Raw genomic sequence first — 22,882 nt, 5'->3', positions numbered from 1 at the left:
ATTGACACGATGCAAACCTGGGTAGACAGGCTTTAACAGATAGAGTAAAACAAGAAGACTTTTCTGGCAAAGTGTGCACAATTTTATGCAAGGTCACAGGATACTTTATGATACACAGTGTACATGTGGAAAACGTTTGCCCTCTTTGGTCATTTGGATTAATTTGTATCATAAATGCATCTTTTACCACTGCATTCCTGGATTCATGGGTTTGATGTATTGCCCTGTTTGGGTCTTTATTTTTCCTTAACTTTTCCTGAGGGAGTCATTCAGTGTGGCCTTGCTGATTGATGACTGCCCTCCCAGTGACTAACCTCATGGAGGGCGTACATGGACAGCTTTATGGCTCATGGAACTCTAGGATCATTTCCAAACACTTTCATTTTGTTTCCTCTTGTTTTTTGCTCATTTTCAGATGGGACTTTTGGCTTATTTTTTGCTTTAACTCTGTGTCATGCAGTACCACTCTTGTCTGCGGCAACCTTTCTAAGCATCTGGCTGTGCATTCTGTAGGCACTTTGTATGACTACCTTTGGGCTACTGTGTATCGGGATTCTGGCCCTTGCCTCTGGTTCTGGACAATTGCTTTTACCTCTAGTACAAAAGGCTGCATGTTTGAGACACTTGACACATCTTTGTTTTGTTGATGACCCACTGTTAGTCACATTTCTGTGCTGATTCATTTATTTGGTTGTATTGTGACTTGCTCCCCTTAAACACGTGCTATGTGAATTTATTAAGTTCCTGAATTGTGTTGGTTTATTCCTTTCTTTGTACTGAATCTATCTTGTAAGCTACTGCTAACTAAAACTGCCCTTCTCGATGCCATCTTCCCTACTATAGTAGGTGCTTGTCCAGTCACTAGACTAGAGATAGAGCACATGAGTTATATGTAACTGAAACAACATTAAAAGCTTTTGATTTGAACTAAATCATATTAGTGTAACTATTGAAATAATCTTTTTCCTCCCTCCATTCCTTCCTTCCTTCTTTTTCTGTTTTCTTTCCCTGACCAATAATTTTGTTTGATTTTTGATGATCTAAGCTATATAGCTACATCAAAATTATTTTGGGAAGTAAATTGTCTAAGTCATTTTTCTTCCTAGAGAAACCACCCTTTGCTTTTTGCAGTCTCTCTGTGCCTGAAACCAGATGAGGAGAGATACCCTCTGTTCTACAATCCACGTTGCCCAACAGATATTTCCACTTCACCATAATACTATTTAAAATTATGGGTCAGGACTCACTGTGGTCTTATGATAGACAATGAAATTTAATTCATATTTTCACTGATGCTGTGTATTTGTGTCATTTTTCTAAGGTCTCTTCCCAGTGCAAAAAGTGGACCTTCATTTCAGTGAATCCTCCCCCATCCCCCGTGGGCTTGCAGATTGTTCTGTGCTAACAAAAAACATTTCTGTTGGATGGGAAGTTTGAAGGAGGGAGAGGTCAATATTCTCTGGAAGCAGTTTTTGTCAGATGCTGCATAGATAAGAGAGTCACACAGATTTCTTGGCTGGCTTCTGAAAACCATCCCACTTGGTAATGCAGGCAGAAAATGTCAGGGGAGCTCTCCTGTATTTCTAGAAATTGAGCAGCTTCCACGTGTGCTCAGAAGAAACTGTGGGTGAGTGCTTCAGGCTGGGGTCAGTGGCAATGGCTCTGCTTGACCTTAACTCTCCAACTCTCCCACTGGGTGAGTAACTGTGTGCTTCTTTGTATTCAACCCTTCATGAGGAGAACGTAGCATGGCTCTGGATTTTTTGTTTCCTTAGCCAAACTGTGATAAGAATTCTTTACAATTGTTATGGAAACGCTCATTCTTCAGTAAAGTAGCAGGCTTGATGAGTCACTTAACTTGAATTTCACATGGAACTGGAAGGTGAAGAAGGGATATTAATATTGATGTCTAGTCCAGAGTTCATCCAAATCTCAGGGCTGTCACTGCTTTAGTGGCCTCATAAGGACTTTCTATGCTTCCCTGCAGCAATGCTGCCTCTGCTCCCAAAGGTTCCCTGACTACTGCCCTTGTCCGTAAGCATCAGCCATTTTTGTTGTGAAATGTGAGCCTTACTTTGTTCTGGTGCTGCCTTCTCTTCATGTGTAGAGGAAAGGGCATTTTTGTTTTATTGTATTCCAAGAATAAAGCAATTTCCCTCCCATTTTTGGCCCCTAAAGATTTTACACTGTTCAGAAGACTCCGCTTGTTTGAGGAAACTGGCTTTAATCTCAATCCTCATGATTGATGACAGGTGCATCATGTTGAGTTTCATTTTTGAAATTAGTCCATTTCCCCTGCCTAATTGGTTCTAGACATTAGTAACCAGTATGGAGACTTTATCCTCCTGTTTTTGTGTGCCTATTCCCCATTCTTTAAACTAAAGATCATAAATTGAAAGTTAATTTTCATTTTTGTTCATTATTCTGTTTTACAGAGCCTGTTATGATTTCTGTTTTCTTCCATATCTCTTCATTAAAATGTATTGATCTTCTGAGCTCACACTTGAGATAAATACCTCAAAAGTGAAAGACACTGTTTTTAATTCCATTGGGTAACTTTCTGTGTAGCTAATTATTTAAGATAAAGTCTGTTTATTTTCAATGAAGACTTTAACTATACATAAATTTGGCATCTTTTGTTAATTTTAGGAGTAAAGCATCAAAGTTACCCAATTTTTCTCGTCAAAGATTTAAATTAGTGTCAGCTGAAATTAATTGCTAAATATATCCATAACTTCATTTTTTCTAAAGATAAGTTATTCATAAAAAATGTAGAATAAAATTTCAGTATGTTTTGCTTTATTTTGTGGTGATTTTCAATTAAATGAGTGCTTTCACTATCAATTATCAAGGGAAGATAAGTTAAATCTACTCAATTAGAAACTCACTTTTGTAGTCTGTGGGTCTAACTTTGACTCATCTTCATGTTAATTTAGAATCCTTTCAAAGGGAAATTAATCATTTACTTAAGGATTTCTGTTCATTAATGTGAATTAGTGAACCCATTTGGCTATGATAAGAAAAGATGAATGATAGGATATTGGAATGGTAAAGCAATACTCTTGTTGGATCATGATAATCATTAATTTACCTCTAGTCTCTTTCTACAGCTGAAAAATCATACAGATGTTTTTGTCTATTGATCTTTGAATTTGGATTGGCTTGACATTATAGCACATTAGGTATGAAGTATAAGAGAATTCCACTTTGATTTCACTGCATGGATTTATTAACTTCATTAAATTTAAAATATTTTAGGTAGTCTTATATCATTTATTTACTCACTCCAGACCCTTACTGATTTTCTTTTTTACCATTGCTCTTTCACAAATACAAGTGAATGAATGAATGAAAAGAAATGCCCTTGATAGCAATGACTCAGAGACTAAAAGGAAGAACACCATGAAAAATGATCACCTATAACACAGACCTGTAGTTGTTGGGAAAGAAATATGATACATTAGATTATCATAGGACCAGAATTGACAAAATTTGTTTAAATTATCTGGAAAACCACAAGCAAGAGCTGTTATATACCTGGAGTCTACATAGTGTGATCAGAAATTCTTTGGACACAAAAGTGAGATGAAATTGAATTAAAGATGAGATAAAGAGCCCTAACAGAAGAAGCAGGGCATTTTCTCTGAGTTAAGAATAATAAAACAAATAAAATTATCATGTTCATATTTGCTATTTGATGCTTATAGTTAATTTAAAGCTTTTTATATCTTCTTTCTTATTTGAACTAATAGCAATAGCTTAGTATCTGCCTAATGGCACAGAAGTACAGATTCACCATTTTCTAAGTTATGGTACATAATTCCAAGTACTGTAGTTCCAGCCAAAGTGAATAAGGAATTCCTGGTGACAGCATTTTTATGGTTAAAATAAGTTTCTCTTTGGGTGATAGCACGGTGTCTCCTTCAAAGAGAGAGTTCATCAGTGCTATTCTCTAAGAGTTAGCAAAAGCATAAAAATACCAACCCAGGCTTATCCTAGAAACTGTTACTCCAAAAGAATAACGTCCTAGAAGATTGGAAAAGACATAGATTGGTTTGGAGAGAGGAAGGTACTACGTTAGAAGGGAAAATGCAGCAGCGAGCTGTAGAGGCGCCTTTTTCCACTCTGGCCCCAGCCTATCTAGCCTGTATAACTCATGTAACTAATCAGCTGTGACTTCTCCTCATCTAACCCTCAATCCTGAAGACTTAGAAGATCATCAGATGCTGACACTTCCCAGCAGAATGATCTTGCATAACTTTATGTCTTGGAGGATCTCACTTTTCCTCCATGTGAAAAGGGGTTACTTTCTTCTGTGGAGATGTGAAAATGAAATAATCCACATAAGGTGGAGCTGTGTAAGATACGCAGTGCTTTGTCAACCTTCTAATCATCGGAAGGTCTCCGTGACTAGACAGAGTGTACACTGTGTAAAGCAACTCACCAGGACAGAAGATGGCACCCCGTGATGGGTGGTGTCAGCCTGATGATGCCAGGAGAGGAAAGTGGAGTTTGTTGGATGTCTCTCAGTTTAGGATTCTCTCCACTACAGAATATTGGCTTTCTCTGTAAGTCTGTGTTGTAGCTATGGACCTAGAATATTGCTGTGCTAGCAGTTTTGCCACTAAAAATGACCACTTAGGAAAAGCATATATGTGGCCCATCTGCTTTCATTGTGGGAGCTGTAAATGTAGAAAGAAATAAATTACTTCCCATTAATCTGTGCCGATGAGTGCATTTCTTTTAAAATCCTTGGAAGTATCTGTCATTTCATAGTTAATATTCTACTAATTCTCACTAATGACTTGAGAACCCCTGAGAGATATGTAAAGTGTGCAAATGAGTAGTGATGAACATTAAAACCAACATTATAAAATCAGGAATGAGGAATCCTGAGATATACTTGCTTTATTTATTTGGACAAGGGCAGTTTACTTCCTGTAACTCATAATAAAATACTGCTATAGCATAGTAAATGCATAGAAGTTGTTTTATTAAAGTAATAAAGCCTGAATGGGAGGCTTCACCAAAGGCCATCCTTACTAAATAGTGAGCTAAAGATGCCAGATTATGCATTTCTAAAAAAATCTTTTGTATGAGATTCTATTTAAGATTGTGCAGCTTCCAGAGAACATAGGAATCTGATGGCTATTCTTTTCCTCTGCTCATCTTTGACATGAAAACAATTTTTGCTAAATATCTGAACTATTCAACATGAAGACTCTTAATTTGGCCAGAGCATTTGGCTAGGAAAGCTAAGGTCAGGGCCAATTTTGCAGAACAGTTCTATTCTGTGAATGCACGACCCTTGCTGATTGCCCTTTTCAAACACCAGCGTGACACAGAGGCAGTTTGGGCAGCTGGATGGAGTGCAGGAGGGACACCTTCCCTGTGTGTCCACCCCCGCTGCTGAGCTCTCCATGGTTGGTTCTGCGACTCTTGGCATTTCTATCTGCTCACTTGGCTTTGAGAGGTCACAGCTTCTCACAGTTACGACACTTGCCTTTGTCCTCTTCTGGTCTTCCTCACGGGCCATCATACATGCTGAAGCTTAATGTATGCTGTTAAGCATAAGAAACTTGACTGATTTTATTTAGCTTTATTAAAGAGCTCATGACTGTATTTTCCTTTGTTTGTGAATTTTCTTTGTCCTATAAGTTTTGGAATAGATAAAGCCAATGGATCACAGTGAGAAAGGAAGAAGTAATATTAGTGCCACCCAGAAAAATAGCCAACATTCTTCTTTATATTGTTAATAAGGTAGCTTATGAATAAGTTCAAAAGGTTATCATCAAACCCAATTGTGTTATTTATTCTAGATGATCAATAATTCTTTCATTAACAGTGTGAAACTGAAAGCTATACATAAATGATTTCTCTACTCTGTTCACGCACTTGCCTTGTTAAATCAGAAGACATTTTTTACTGCCATTTTCCAATAAGTGGAAACCCACCATTATCAAATGGGAATATCATTAGCTATTTAAGACTTCTAAAAGCTTATAATCTATATAAAACAATAAAAAAGCAAATCCATAATATATTTTGAGAGCAAATCATCTCCTTTTATTTATATTTGTAGGCATGATATATGTATATCAAAATAATGGGGATAAAGTAATATATACATACATATTTATCTTAATATTAATTTTTTATTAAATGGTGTGTTTATCAGCTGCTAATTATAGCTCAACAACATATAAAAAAGGTAAGAAAGCATGAAGCAACAAACATATTGGTATAATTTTTATCTACTTTCTCTTTGTTCCTCTACTTACTTAGGTAGACTTCTATGGCTCATAATGTATTGTGAATTCCAAACTAGACTTATTTTGGCAGTTTATAAATTTTAAACCTAGAAAGAAAACTTGAAATTAATTTATGCAATATGAAGTAATGTACTGTGGCCAGGAATATAAATGTCAAAATCTACATGAGAGCAAAGTTCCAAGCTCCACTCAGGGTTGAAATTATACATACTATATATATAGTATAAGTATACGTGTAATGGAGCCTTAAAAATTCTTCTATGTATTCTTCTGGATAGTTTTTTGGCAGCTCACAGGCACATACACAGGCTTGATAAAAATGTATGGTATTTAAATTAAAATTAATTATTAAAGTACAAGACGCATTGCCATTATTTCCCCTCAGAGCACTCCACCTCACTTTGAACATACTTATCCCATTGTTCTTGCCAATGTCTTGATGTTGTCTTTGAGAGTTTGTGAGGGGCGATTAAAAATACAATGAACGCTGCTGCGGAGTGTCAGCCAGTAGAAAGGCATGATCATAAAAACTGTATGGTGTTCCTCATTCACTACGCTCACTGGATATGGCACTATGTGACATCCGGCTGTTCTCAAAAGTCAAAATGATTATGAAAGGTAAAGGCTTTTAATTGATTCGGGGCAAGGAGGCATCTACCACCTAAAGATACTCACAAAAGAGGTCTTGCAGAACTGCTTCAGAAATTAACAAAAAAGATGAGATAACTGAAGCAAGTAGGTGCTAATCCTATTATTGCTGTGAATCTGTGTGCACTGTGGAATTTTGTTTCATATTGTATTCCATTTCATTTGTTGAGCTTCCTCTAGCTTCTTTATGGACCAACTGAAATGGACTGTGGCGTTTCTAGAGAGTTCTACAGTCCGTGAATTTGGAAAAATCACACTTCCTATCTTAACTCAGTTCTCTAGAATTTTGATAGCAAATGATTTGCCCAAGGAACGTTTAACTTTAAAAGTTTTCCTTTCAGAAGTCCATTTGTCTGGGCAAATTTTCTTCTGGTCTTCCTAGGGTTAATACTGTATTTCTTGTGGTTGGATTACTAGGGAAAGGGAGAGGGCTCTTAGTGGTCTCCTTCATGGAAATGACTAAAAAATTAACCAAAAAGCTTATTAAAATACTCTTGTTTCTAACCAGATGCGTGCTCTGAAGTTTCTGCAGTTGCTTTTACACATTTTAATAATGTAATTCATATTTTCAAAAGTTTAATTTGTTAGTACATGTGTGTACTATGTAATGCTCACATTCCTTGTGGGAAGTTGGTACATATACCCAAGACATCTTAATTTCCCTCTTCACCTCTTTTCCCTTCCCTCCCTACCCTCTCTAGTAATACCATGATCTCCTTCCCCTCCTTTTTCTGTATTTTCCATTTCATAATGTTTACATTCTTTCTGGGGAGTTGGCGCATACACACAATACATCTCCATTCTTTTTTATTTTCATAATTTTTGAGGCAAATTTTATTTCAGTAGATAATACCTAATAGTTGAAATGAATGTCAGTTTATTTTATTTTATTTATTTTTTCCATTAAATTTATTGGAACACTTTGAGGTATGCAATACAGCTATATTCATCATTAGGATCTCGTACCTTTACATGATGTGTCTTTGTTCTTATTTTCTTCCCATTCCCCTATCCTCCCTTCACCCCCTCCACCCTTCCCTATTTACAAAGACTTTGTTTCCATGTTTTTCCTTTTCTCATATATTTTCCTTTCCCTTCTTTCCTTTCCCCTACTCCTCCCACTTCCCCTACTCCTTTAGAACTTTTCTTCCTATTTCACAATATCAGTTATACATTTTGATCCCTATGTACACGTTTAGTTTTTCACAACAGAGAAACTATTTGGTATTTATACAGGTGTCCTCTTTATTTCACTTAAGTGTATGGCTCATTGTGCATCCATGTAACTATAGATGTCTCTAGTTTCTCGTTCTTTATGGCTGAGTAATACTCCATTTTATTTTAAAAAAACAACAAAAAATCATCTTAATCCAGTCTCCAGGTGATGGGCAATTGCGCTCTTTCTAAGTTTTAGCTATTAAAACTGTGCTGCTATAAACATGGGTGCACATATATCATTGTGGTATGATTCTTTTCATTCTTTTGGGAAGATACCCAGCAGGGGAAGAGCTGGGCCAAATGAGACTTCTAATCCTAGTTGTTTGAGGTGTCTCCACAGTGATTTCCACAGTAGTTGCACCAGTCTGCAAGCCCACGAACAATTAAGGAGGATTTCTTTCTCCCCAAAACCCCACCAACATTTGTTATTGGTTGATTTCTTCATAGCAGTTATTCTTTGTGGGAGGAAGTAGAATCTCATTGCTGTTTTCACCTGCATCTCTTGAATGACCAGTGATGTTGAACATTTTTTCATATATTTATTTTCTGCTTTTACTTCTTTTTCTGAGAAATGTCTGTTCATTTCAGATGCCCATTTTTGAATTGGGTCTTTATATTTCGGAGGTCTGATTTTTTAAAAGTTCTTTATATATTCTAGATAGTAGACCTTTTTCTGAGGAATAGCTGGTAAAATTTTTTTCCCACATCACAGGCTGTCCCTTATCTCTGTTGGTGATTTCTCTTGCAGTACAGAAGCATTTTAAATAGGATGAGATCCCAGTTTTTGATTCTTTGTGTTCCCATTCTACTGAGGATTTATTCAGAGTCTTTTCCTATGCCAAAGTCTTCAAGAGTTCTACTTAGTTTATCTTCCAGTAAGTTTAGTGTTTCTGTTTTAATATTTAAGTCTTTAATCCACTTGGATTTTAGTTTAGTTCAAGATAGGGGCCCAACTTTAATCTTTGGCAGGTTGAAATCCAGTTTTTCCAACACCATTTATTAAAGAGCCTATCTTTCATCCAATGAGGATGTTTGGCTCCTTTGTCAAAGATGAGGTAGCTGAGTATGTCTGGTGTTGTTTCTGCATCTTCTAATATATTCCATTGATCCTCGGTCTGTTTCTTTGCCTGTACCATGCTGCTTTCATCACAGTGGCTTCGTAGTATAGCTTCAAGTTGGGAATTGTAATACTGCCTGCCATGTCTCTGTTGCCTAGAACTGCTTCTGCTATTCTAGGTCACTTCTGATCCCAAATGAATTCTCTAATTCTTTGAAATATACTGTTGAGATTTTAACAAGGATTGCATGGAATATGTATAGCATCTTTGGAAGTATGGCCATTTTCACTATATAGTGTTTTCCTACCCAGGCACAGTGATGTCTGTCCATTTTCTTATATCTTCTTTGATATCTCTTTTCAGAGTGCTGTAGCGTTCTTTTGCTTCCTTCATTAAATTGATTCTTATTTCATTTTTATTGCGTGCTATTGTGAAAAGAATTGTTTCCCTAATTTCTCTCTCAGTAAGCCTGTTATTTGTGTACAAGAGGGCTATTGATTTTTGAGTGTTGACCTTATATCCAGTTACTCTACTGAATCTGTCAATTAAGACTAGAAATGTTTTGGCTGTGTTTTGGGGTCTTCTAGGTAGAATATCGTATCATCAGTGAATAATGACATTTTAACTTCTTCCTTTCCTATCTTTATTCCTTTTCTTTCTCCTATCTAATTACTATTTCCAATGTTTCCAAAATTATATTGAGCAGGAGTGGTGAGACTGGACATCCTTGTCTTCTTCCTGATTTTAGCGTGAAGGTTTTCAGTTTTGACCATTTACTATGATATTGGCTGATGGTTTTTCATAGATATTCTTTATCAAGTTGAGATAAACATCATCTATGCTAATATTCCACTGAGTTTCCTTATCATGAATGTGTGTTGAATTTTGTTGAATGTTTATTCTGACTCTGTTGAGATGCTTATATGGTTTATGTCCTTGACTCTGTTAATATAGTGTATTACATTCATTGATTTACATATTTTGAACCATCCTTGCATCCCTGGGATAATTCTGACTTGGTCAGGGTGCATGGTCTTCTTGATGACCCTCTGTACTCTGTTTGCCAGGATCTTATTGAGGATTTCTGCATCTATGTTCATCAGGCAGATTGGCCTATAGTTCTCTTTCTTGGTTGGGTCTTTCCCTGGTTTTGAAATCAAAGTAACGCTTGCAGGAATGAATTTGGAGGTATTGCTTCCCTTTCAATTTCATTGAAAAGTTTAAAGAGTAGTGGCAATAGTTCTTCTCTAAATGTCTTGTATACTTCAGTAGTAAAAACATCAGAACCTGGGATTTTCTTTGTTGGTAAATTTTTAATTATGTTTTCACTGATTGTAATTGGGGTGTTTAGAATTTTTACATCTCTTTCATTCATCTTTGGTGATTCATATGTATCTAGAAATCTGTTGATTTTTTTCTGTGTTTTCCATCTTATTAAAGTACAGGTTCTGGAAGTAAGTATAGATGATCCTCTGGATTTCTGCTGGATCTGGTGTGACTTCACTGTTTTCATTTCTAATTATGTGATTCTGAGCCTTTTTTTCCTTTTTTTAAGGTTGGCTAAGAGTTCATCAGTTTTATTTATTCTTTCAAAAAACCAACTCTTCTCATTGATTATTTGTATCATTCTCTTAGTCATTGCTTTGTTTTCTGCTCCGATCTTTATAATTTCCTCCCTTGTATGAGCTTTGGGTTTGTCTCTCTCTTCTTTTTCTTGAAGCTTAAGATGCATCATTAGGTTGTTTATTTGAGCTCGCTCTGTTTTCCTAGTGTGGGGCATTCACTGCTATGAATTTCCTTCACAGAGCTGCTTTCATTGTGTCCCATAGATTCCTGTATGTTGTATTGATGTTATCATTCATTTAATTGTAGAAACTATCTAATTTCTTCTTTAATTTCCTCTATGACCCATTGGTTGTTCAGGAGAGTGTTATTCAATTTCCACATGTTTATGAAGTTTTTGCAATTTCTTATCCTATTGATCTCCACTTTAATTGCATTATGGTCTGATAATATACATGGAACAATTTCATTTCCTTTGCATTTACTTATATTATTAGCTAGTGTGTGGTCTATTTTGAAGAATGACCCATGTGCAGCCAAAAAGAATGTATATTCTGGGCAAGGGATTTAGGCTCGGTGGCCTGCCTTGCAAGGACCCAAGTTCAATCCTCAGTACCAAAAAAAAAAAAATAATAATAAGAATGTACATTCTGATTTTGTGAGGTGGAACACTCTGTAGACTTCTATGATGTCCATACGTTCAATAACTTGGTTCATTTCTATCAATTTGTTAATTTTTTGTCTAGATGATCTATTTGTGACAGTGGAGTATTGAAACCCCCACTACTAATGTGTTAGTGTGTATTTGGTTTCTTAAGTCCATTAATATTTATTTTGTACAGTTTGGGGCATTAGTATTTGTTGCATATATATTTATGATTGTCATTACTTTCTGTTGGATTGTTTCCTGTACAAGGATGTAGTGACTTTCTTTGTCTCTCTTAATTTTGGTTTGAAATTTACTTTGTCTGAAAATAAGATAGCTACCCCTGCTTTTTTCTGGGTTTCTGTCACATGGAAAACTGTTTTCCATCTTTTTACTTTCAGTCTATGAGTTTCTTTTTGAACTAGGTTTGTTTCTTGTATATAGCGTAGTGTTGGATTTTGTTTCTTAAACCATTTTGCCTGTCTATTTCTTTTGATGGTGAATTGAGGCCATTAACATTGATGAGTATAACTGATATATATTGACTTATCATTGTCATGTTATTTTCCTGTTGTTGGCTCTTTTTAATTTTTCCTTCCCTCCCTTTAATTTCTTGCCTTTCTTGCTGGATTTGCTCTGTTGGGCCTCATGGAGTTTTGAGCTCCATTTTCTTTTTGTAGGATATTGTTTAGAATTGCTTGGAGTGCTGGTTTCATATTCATGAAGTTTCTCAGGTATTCTTTGTCATGGAAGTATCTGATTTCCCCATCAATTTTGTTTTTTGTTTTTTGTTTTGTTTTGTTTTTTGGTACCAGGGATTGAACTCGGGTCCTTGCGCTTGCAAGGCAGGCAACCGAACCGCTGAGCTAAATCCCCGGCCCATCCCCATCAATTTTGAAAGATAGTTTTGCAGGATACATCAGCCTAGGCTGTATGTTGTTTTCTGTTAAGGATTAAAATACCTCACTGGAGGCTCTCCTTGACCTGAGGGTTTCTGTTGAAAAGTCTGCTGTGACTCTGATAGGCTTTCCTTTGTACATAATTTGTTTCTTTTCCATAACTGTTTGTAGTATTTTGTTCTTCTGTTGGGTGTCTGGGATCTTGATTATTATGTCTAGGTATAGATTTTTTTTTTTTAATCATGCCTAGTTGGAGTCCTTCATGCTGCCTCACTTATCTGTGTGTCAAATTCTTTTGCTCTATTTGGGAAGTTTTCTGTCAATAATTCTGTAAGCAGTTTTTTTTAAAATGTCATTTGTGCTTTCTCCTGATTTTTCATGGACTCCTATCAGTCTTACTCTTCTTTGGATCATCTAGGAATTGTTGGATCGATTTCACATTGCCCTTACTATTTTTAAGAGCTCTCTCTTTTCATGGTCACTGACACCCATTCTGTCTTCTATGTCTGATATTCAGTCTTCAGATTGGCTCAGCCTGCTGTGTATACTTTCAATAGAGTTTTTAATCTTTTGGACATCTGTTTGAATCTGTTCCATGGATTTCATTTCTTTCCTATGCTGGGCGTTCATGGCTCTATCATGGTCCTGAATTCATCTATTGTTTTTATTTGTTTCTTTTCTAGAGCCGCTAATCATGTTTTTCATTCTGCTCACAATCTCAGTCATTATCTGGGAAATTATTTCTATTTTGAATTTTTCATTCATCAAAATTGATACATCTGTACTGTCAGATCAGGGTTTCCAGTGGTTGATTATCAGACTTTTCCACATCATTTCCTTCTGAATTTTCCTTTGTTGAGCTGGAAGTCTGGGTTTGTGCCTTACTTAAATGTCTTCTCATTTCTATTTTTGCTGTTGGTAATATCCTTTGTTTAATTCCTGGGTTGATACTTTGATATTGCTTATTGTAAGTATCTTGGTTGCTTGTATTTAGAACCCTTATGTAATGTCTTCCAGATACAGCTGATCTTTAGGTGTTGTCTCTAATGACTCTGTTGCAATCTCATTTTCATTATACCAGGATGGACAACTGGATAGATCAATCACAACACCTTAGCCCATGTGATGCAATCAGCAGCACAATGGCATCGAACACAGCTTAGAAAATGACAATTTGTAGTAGTTATTAATCTACCACCTTTAACCATGTGAATTAAATCATTTGAGGACCAGCCCAAAATATGTTTATAGTGAATAAACCCTTCAACATAGCAAATTTACCCTACACCAAGTTGGAGAGGGAGGGATAGATAGGTAGAAGGATATGGAAATGTTAGAAGTGAGGCCAAAGGATACAGGAAGATCATGAAAACTCTAGGAAAATGTTGAAGACAAGAGGATAAGACAGAATGAAAGAACAAATACAAAAACAGAACAACCTAGCAGCAATAGGGAAGCTAGAAACTGTATTCATTTTATTTTAAAATGACAATTGAGAGAAGGAAAAAGAGCTAAGAAAAGAAAAATAAAAATAAATCCGAATTAGGGCAGGAACAGGAACAAAAAGGGAGATGAACAACATGGGAGAGCAAAAGAGTGAGTGAGAGTGAGAGAGAAAGAACAAAAAAGAAGAAATAAAAAAATTGAAAAGAGTAGAAAAAAATTAAAATTTAAATTTAAAAAGGGAAACATTTTGAAAATAAAAATGAATGTCCTCCTTCAGGGTATGCCTCTGCTGCCACAATAGACAATTTGGGCAGTGGTGTGCACCTCTAAGTCAATTAGTCTCAGGAAGCCAGCAGCAGACCCCTGAGATTCAGGCTTATTTCTGGCTGCAAGGCTCAAGTTGAGCTCCTTGATCCCTGCAGGTGTGAAATCTGCAAGGTTCTTCTGCAGGTTCCAGTTGCCCTTCCCCTGAAGATAGTCCAGGTTTTGATGGGAAGTGGTGATCCCTCCAACCTACCAACTGTGGTGGTCTGGTTTGTGTTTATTGCAGAGATTCGCTTCACTTTTCCAGTGGGCTTCAGTTTCCATTCAGGAGTCTCATAGAGGCCCTCTTTGTGTTATTCACTTCTACCCTATCTTCTGGAACTTAGAAAAATGTCTTTTATGATCCCCTGCACCTCTGTGGTGTGGGTCCAGGTATCAGCTCAGCCCAGTGGCCAGAGGTGGGGGGTAGCACTGGCACTGTTTGTTTGTCACTTGGAGGCCCAAGGCAGGGGTAGGGCTGCAGGTCAAAAGACATTGAAAAAAGGTATGTTTTTGTCCTATTTTGACCTTTACATGCCATGATACTAATTTTTAATTTTGCAAAATTAAGATTTCAAGCAGTTTCAAAGTTTTATGGACAATTTCCTTATTTCTTTCACCAAAAGGTGTGTGTGTGTGTGTGTGTGTGTGTGTGTATACCTATGTCACTTGAGAAATATTTTCTCTATTTTTACAGAAGAAAAAACTGAAATACTTTCTTTTGAAAGTACCCAAGTAGAAGTATCTCTTAAAGGTATACAACTAAAGTTCTAGCGGGCATGCTATTAATAAATCAGCATTGAATATGCTGGAGCATAATATTGGGGGCTGTTGTCCAAAACTGTAGATAAATGTACTGCTACTGATTCCCTAAGGAAGCCAAGTACAAATTTTTCAAGTTCTCAATTTTCCAATTATTTTTGAATACATACTACAAAATGCCTATTATAGAACAATTATCTCAACTCTGTTAAGAAAGACATACTCAAAACCAAACTCGAATTACGATCCTTGGACCAGAGGCATTAGTATCTTCTGAGAATATGTTAGAAATGCAGAACCACAAGTGCCATCACCAAACTACTTAATGGAATTCTGCTCTTTAACAAGATCCCCAGGTGATTCATGTGCACATTAAAGTTTGAAAAGCACTCTTTTAACTGCACTATTATTAATGAAAAATAATATGTAGTGGATAGCTGAAATTCCTGATGAAATGCGAAGATCTTTTAGCAGACTTTTGTTGAAACACAAAAATTTAAAAGAACTTTTCGGGAACTTCTTGGGTACACAAAACAACTTAGAAAATGTATGATAGCAGAATAATAGTTTGAGTCATGAAATGATATGCAATGCTTCTCTGCTTTTGCCCTATATTTGTTCTTTTTTTCATTTCTCTTTGAACAAGCAAGTGGCTTTACTCCTTGTTTAAGAGAGCAATGTGATGTGGGTTAGAGCACAAATTGTATCATCAATCATGGTGTTCCAAAGGCTAAGCCAATAGCCAGACATCTCCAAATTATGAAATGCAAGTATATTTATCTCAAAGATGTGTTTTGTCAGGAATGCATGTTTGTTTATTTTTAATTCAAGTATAAATTGACAACGTGATTCTTGAATATCTGCTTCTGGTACTCTCGGAAGAGGGCTGCAGGTTTCCTTTATGCATTAGGCCATCAAACAGGCTGGATGGAAGCCAAAATTAAAATTAAAAGGCATTATAAAAAATCAATAGCTAACACATAATACTTCATGTGCTCAAAGCATTGTTCTAAGTGACAGTCATGATGAGGAGGTTTAGGTTTAGGATGGTATTCAGTTATTTCCCTTAAATTATAGAACTAATATTTGCTGAATTTTTAAATCTATTATTTTTCTGACGAATAAATGTGTATATTGATGGTACACAATGTGATGTTTTGATCTATATAAAGATTATGGGAAGATTCAGTCAAGCTAATTGATCAATTATCTCATCACTTTATGTATTTGGCTGGAGTATTAAATACCTATTCAAACCTATTATCATTATAGTACTAGTCTCTGAAAAACTGTTATAAGCAAAGTTATATGTCCTCCGTATATCATTTTCATGTGTTTACACATGCTTCACTGCCTTTTTAGCAGTGCCAGTAATAGACTAATACTGGGCTGTTAGAAGCCTCCTTGAAGGGCTGGGGATTTAGCTCCGTGGCACCCCTCACAAGCACAAGATCCTGAGTTTGATCCCTAGTGCCAAAAATAAATAAATAAATAAATAAATAAATAAATAAATAAATAAATAAAAAGTAGAAGCCTCCTCGTTTCAGTAGAAATAGCATGAAGAACACTGCGATACAGCAGGAGGTGGTTGTCTTTGTGGTGAGCAGAGCTCTGTGTGCTGTTCTGTCTCTGTCCTCAGGATAAGCACACGTGCGAACCTGAGCCCCTGGCCCTGTGTATCTCAGCATGCAGGTCTTCTGCCCACCCACACTGAGGAGGGCATTTTCGAGGACACTCTGCGACTCTATGGGCACCTCTGATTGGCCCACTCGCTCACTGGCCTCAGGTTGGCCCACTCACGAGGTGCATCCACTGTTTGTCACTTGAACAACTTCTTTTCTTTGTAGTTCAGTAGTTAGCAGAGTAACAGCAACCTTGATCCCAACCCATTCATCACATTTCCTCATTTTGATCCTGCACCAGGATTTTGTGGTCTGGCTTAGCTTACTGCTTGGCCATTTATATCTTTACAATATTTCTCCTACTTCCTATCCATTTGAGCAGAGATTTAGCAAAAGCAAACTTATGTAACAAGAAAACCAATAATGTATTGCAGCAGAAGAAAAGGTGAAGACAAGTTTAGATGGTGGTCACTCTGGTTTGGCAGTGCTGTGAAGGTCTGAGGGATTGGTTTTCTGACTTCTATGTAGTACAGAGACAGTAGATGTTCTGCTGTGTGGTTGCTGTTGATAGGAGCTTCATTGCTTCTGGCTGTTTTAGGATAACAGAGTCTTACATCTCTTACTACATCTCATATTGTGATGGTATGGCAATATACACCACTGTAATAAAGTATCTTTTAGTTTGCTTTTGCTTTTCCTGCTCATTTCTTATGATCAGAGTAACACATGAACCCAGCATTTATAAATACTTTGTTAAGAAAATATTGCCTTTGTAGAAAGGAATTAAAAAATAACTTAAGCACCAGGCATAGTATTACTAGCGAGCCATTTGGAATGATGTAATTGCTAGAAAAAATGGTGCTTAATAAAGTAGACATAAAGAATGAGCAATTAGCCATTCATAGGAAAATGGATGCATACTGAGGATATACTCTTAAGTGAAATAAGTAAGTTACACATGTGTAAATACTAAATAGTTTCTCTGGTGTGAAAAACTATAATTGGACATAAGATCCTAATGGTGTAATTGACAATGTGAAATAGGAAGAAAAGGGCTTAAAGTGTAGGGGAAGTGGGAAGGGTAAGGGGAAAGGAAATAAGGGAAAAGAAAAAAATAAGAGAAAAGGAAAAAATGGAAATAAAGTGTTTGTAAACAGGGAAGGGAGGAGAGGGTGAAGGGAGGGCAGGGGTAAGGGGAAAAATGAGAACCAAGACCTGTCATGTAAAGGTACACAATCCCAATGATGAATGTTACAGTACTGTATACCTAAAATGTACCAATAAACTCAATGAGGAAAAAACAATAGACTAGAAAAAGACAAAATCATGTTTTTTATTTAAAAATTCAAATAATTAAAAAATACATGATGGGAATTAATCATAATAATTGTTAGATAAAAGATTATTGTGCTGTGAAAGAGCTGTATAAAAGGACTACGTTACATTTCATTAGTTCTTTCTTTTGGTGTTGTATAAAATTATCAGATGGAAAACACTTTCAGAATGTCAGCTGAATTGTGACCATGGATTCTTTAATATGTCACAGAAGTGTGACTATTGGCATATGTGCATAAAGACAAAGAAAACCTTTATACACCAGAAAAATCCATATGATTTTCTATGTCATTGAATATAGAAAATTAGCATATGTAGCTGTTATTGTCAGTAAAGTCACCTCGCTCAGCATACCTAAGCCATATTTCTGGTGGAAAAAAATTCTATAATTTTGTGAATATGAGCAAAAATAATGACATCTAGCACAAATGAAGTAGAATCCCTCATGAGATAGGGTTGCTGCTCAGTCATGTGAACTACCTTATCTCTTTTGAAAATGTGTACTTTTGGTTTTATTCAGCTGGTTTTTCAGAATTTCTCTCAAGCATCACGGCCTAAACAATCTAAGCAGAAACATGTTTTTTTTAACATGCATTTATGTTAATTTTCTAACTAAAAATAAAACTGGTTTACTTTTTTCTCTAGCTCCAATTATTAGATTTTGCTTTTCTTCCTGAGAGAAAAGGGTTGCTCAGCTTTCTTGAGAAAATTGCTTCTGAATTTGAAGTTGAATTTGAACACAGACATGGTACAAACACCATAAGCCACTTCCTGTAAGCTAATGTCCCTATGATTCAATAATTGGAAAAGTATAGACATTTATAATTCCCTAAAAATAAGGTTTTTAAAATAATTATTAATCTATAATTTTAAATTTTTAATAATGATTAAATGCAAAAAGGATTCATACAAAAAAGTCTAATTCATTTTTTATTCATGAAGACTGATCTTTTGAATATTCAGTTCACTTTGCAAGCATTAATAAAAATGTAATGAATAAAGAGAATAGTAAAGAAAATCTGATAAAGAATAGTGAAATAAAAGTTTAAGACCACGGGTAAGTACTTATTCTTTTCTTCCAAATTTAATGTTATGAATAGATAAAACAATATCTTTTATTTCTTATGAGTCCAGGGTACATTAAATGTAATCTTTTCATATGATAATACATTTCATTCTTTTGTAAAATGATTAATGAGTAAGTAGTTAAAGTGATAATGTTCTTGATGCTGGAAAAGCGGGAAGACAGGTGAAGCAGGAAAGCTGTCAGCTTACTAAAGATGTGTTCTTCCAGGCCTGGGCCACTGGGCTGCTTTCAAGTACAAATATATCTTTGCTGCAGGGTCTGAAAATTTCATTTCTTTGACCCAAGCCTTTTACAAGGCCTAGAGAAAGAGACTTTGTGTCTCTGTGGCTCTCCTGGGCTCTCCGTCTATAAATGTCTGTTTTGAACCATCAATCTTGACTACCTGATCATTTAAAATAAAGTGGAGGTGCCTCACCCTATTAATTGGCGTGTGATTTAAATATATGCTGAGGAATTTATAGTGCTTATTGGCAAGTAATTCTCTGTCATGATTAGGGTACTAGAAGTCACATTTTTAAGTGGCTCAGTACCATAGGTGATAAGGTAATCATGCATTAGTTTCAGTTACTTGGAAGGAAGGATTTTGTTTTTCCTGAATGGAGTTGCAGGTATTGAACTGAACGAGTACAGGACACGTGGTGGCTCATTTTATTTCTTCTTACAATGCTATTTGCATCGCACAGCAATATAGTAAACATTGTCAGTGTTCGCCACAGCAGCAGCTCTTCCCCTGGGAGGGCTCTTCCTTTCCTCCTTCAGGGTGAATTTTCAGTCTATCCATCGTGGTGCTCTCCCTCTCCAAGGCTGTACGGATAACTAAGACCAGCTAAGATGCTCAAAGGCAGCAATCGGAAGAGACAATCTACTAATTCCTGTCATTCACTGTCATTTTCCGGTGGCTTGATGTTTCTGCATATTTGTGATTTCATAGATTAAATATTCCCTTAATCCCTCTGGACTTTAAAATGTTTCTATCCCTAGAAAATTAGTGAGCTCTTGGATATTCAGAGGACCACTGATTGTGGAGAGAGAGGCCAGGGCTTGGGAAGTGACAAGAAGTTGCCTGTGACACAGAGCCTCACATGCAACACGATGAAGGCTTTTCCAAGCTATTTTGGGACTTGCTGTCTGGGCTGCTGGTGAAAAATTTATACAGCCACCCTGGTGTTTGGGCTCACATGTTCCAGAGAAGGATATATAGGTATATATGCTTTTCTTTTAACACAAATTATCAGATTTTTCTATATTACAATGAGGGGCCTGTCATGCTGAGGAGACATCATTACCAAGTAGATAAAATTACCTACCTTGTGTTTTATATAAATATTAAATAAAAAACACGTTCCAATAAATAAACTCTATAGTTAGCCAGATATCTTCAAAAATCCCTCGTTGGCTCTCCTCATCCAATATGTTGTAAGGAAAAATGTGGAAATCAAGCACGTTGCAGAAGAACAGCAGGGTTAATGTCACAACTCTATTATGAACACTCAGTTTCTTCTCGTATTAAAATCTGTGAAGCATAAACTTTCTGTGGCTTTTATCATCAGCTTTTTACCGCAAAGTCAAGAATTGTTTATGGGCTTGTCTGTATAATCTCAATATTGATCTTTACCTCTGAAGGGTTCTGATTTTCTGTCAGAATGCTTTTGCGAGAATTGGAGATCAGAATTTACTCTCTGAGAGCAAAGTCCTATTTGGAGGAAATAAATTAAAATATTAAAAATTTAAAAAGGAGGCTGTGACCTAACCACCCTCCTTTTTGAATTTAACTAGTAAAATTTATTATAGATTTATTATGGGTTTTAAATATTTTTCTACCTTGGTGAATAAGATAATCATCTTCTTTACATGGTAACTATGTGGGTGTGGGGAATGAGCTGGAAAGGGCAGGGAAGCTATAAAACTTTCTTATATTAATGAATAACTTCTAAAGCCTCAGTTCTGTAAACATAACAATTTCTGTCAATTAGCATCCTGACATAGGGAACTGTAAAAGCAGCTGCAGGACATAATTCTTTTTGTTTGTCTGTTTGTTTTTCGGTTTTTTGAGACAGGGTCTCACTATGTAGTTGAGACTGACCTGGAACTCACTATGCAGCCCAGGCTGGTCTTGAACCCACAGTGATCCTCCTGCCTCAGCCTCCCGAGTGCTGGGATTCCAGGCATGCTCCACCACACTTGGCTACAGGGCATAATTCTTAATGCTGTCATCCCTTGGTCAAGCTTAGTGTCTACTGCTTCTTCCCACTTTTAAAATCTATCAGCTAAGACAATTAGGAACCTACCTATTATATTTATTTAAAATCCCTTTCAAAGAAGTGAGGCTCAGGACTCTTGGCTCAGCAAGGCAGATGTCCAAGAACCACCAAAGCTAGACATGGGGGCTGTGAGAGACAGAACAAGAACCCCAGGGAAATTCAGAAGGCAGCACCCGAGGATGACCTTAGATTGAAGGCACAGTGTGATTTCTTTCTGAAGACCAATATCAGAGATACTAGAACACATCCTAAGACACGGGACTAGAGTCTAAGACACAACACTCATCCAACTGGTCTAGAATGTTGTTTACACAGAGCACTGCCTGATTCCCTGAAGCACTGGAGCCTAAGTCTAGGTGATTTTCACAGGGCTCTGTGTTTGCTGTTGTTTGGAGCTGATATGGAAGGGTGTGGACATTCCCTTCCAGAAGTTGTATTTGAGTGCAATAAATCTTGGACTTCATCAACTTAACTAGGGGATAATTGTATGTTCAGCATTCTAGAGCTAGCAGTTAGACTCACATGACCATTAATTTCACCAAGACAAACTTTTCCCAGTGGACCAGATATTAGATCGCATCCTGGCAATTTTATGAGCTCTGAAGATCTCTTAAGACATAATGCAGAATGTTAGGGCATATTTCCAAGTTGCTGGCCGGAAGATTGGTTGTCCATGGCTGAACATAGTAGAGAAGGAGTAAAGAATGAGAGCCTAGGTGAATTTGCTTGAATGGTGACAACTGGCAACAGAAATCACCAGACTAATGTCTTTGACCACTTTAAAAGACTTAAGGACTTAAGTCTACCTATGAGTGAGTGATAAATGTGTATATATCCTTGAGGCCATTTTATGTGGTCCATCTGATGTTCAGGACTTGAGTAATATGGTCAGGGCCATGACATCTCTGAAGGGTACCATGATTGGAAATACGTCAAGCTGATTCAGTCACGATGTTCAGGTAAAATAGCCTACTGTCAGTCAAACACGGATGTAACCCATCTATAAAGGATTATGAGTTGACAGAGCAACACTGTGAGAAGTACTTTTACCTCATTTTTCTCACCTTTGGAAACAGAAACTTGACTGTTATATTTAGTTAAAGAGATAGCGCTACTAGTAACAGTCACTTTGATACAATTATTGCAGTTAATACTTTTACTACTTGTTCTGTAGAAACCAAAATATTTTTACTTTATTTGAAAATGAGAATTAACGCACACAAACACATAGTTATGATTAAACTCAATTATCAAATCTAAATGGTATATGATTGATTTGAGATATATATTTTATTCCATAATGATAAAATACAGGAAAATATTAGCTTTTACAACTAAGGGCTTGATTCCTTTTCCTTTAGATTTTAATGACTTGCTATGCATCTTGTGTTTTTCGTCCATTTAATTTGCTAGGGAAGGATCATTTTTAATAGGTGACAGCAGTTACTATGTGTGTAGTTCATGACAGCATTGTGCTACATACTTGGGGTGTAAGTAAAGGAAAATAAGAGCCATGGGTCCTGAAGATTGGAATATAATTTTAAAACAGTATTCATATTTGAAAAAACTGTTAAAATTGATATTGTAATGCTATCTGTGAAGGGGAGTAATAAATGCCTATAGGGTGATTTGGCCTAGCAAGGAAATTAGGGGAGGCTACCCTGAGGAAATTGTCTGGCTCTGAGAGGTAAAGGATCATTAGGGGAGGAGGATATTCTAGGCAGTAGGAATATAACACGCAAAGGTTTCATGTTGGCTGGAG

Source organism: Fukomys damarensis, unplaced genomic scaffold (genome assembly GCF_012274545.1).
Source record: "Fukomys damarensis isolate Sample0158 unplaced genomic scaffold, DMR_v1.0_HiC HiC_scaffold_3, whole genome shotgun sequence".
In the NCBI taxonomy this organism is placed as follows: domain Eukaryota; kingdom Metazoa; phylum Chordata; class Mammalia; order Rodentia; family Bathyergidae; genus Fukomys; species Fukomys damarensis.
Note: the sequence above shows the minus strand (reverse complement) of the source record.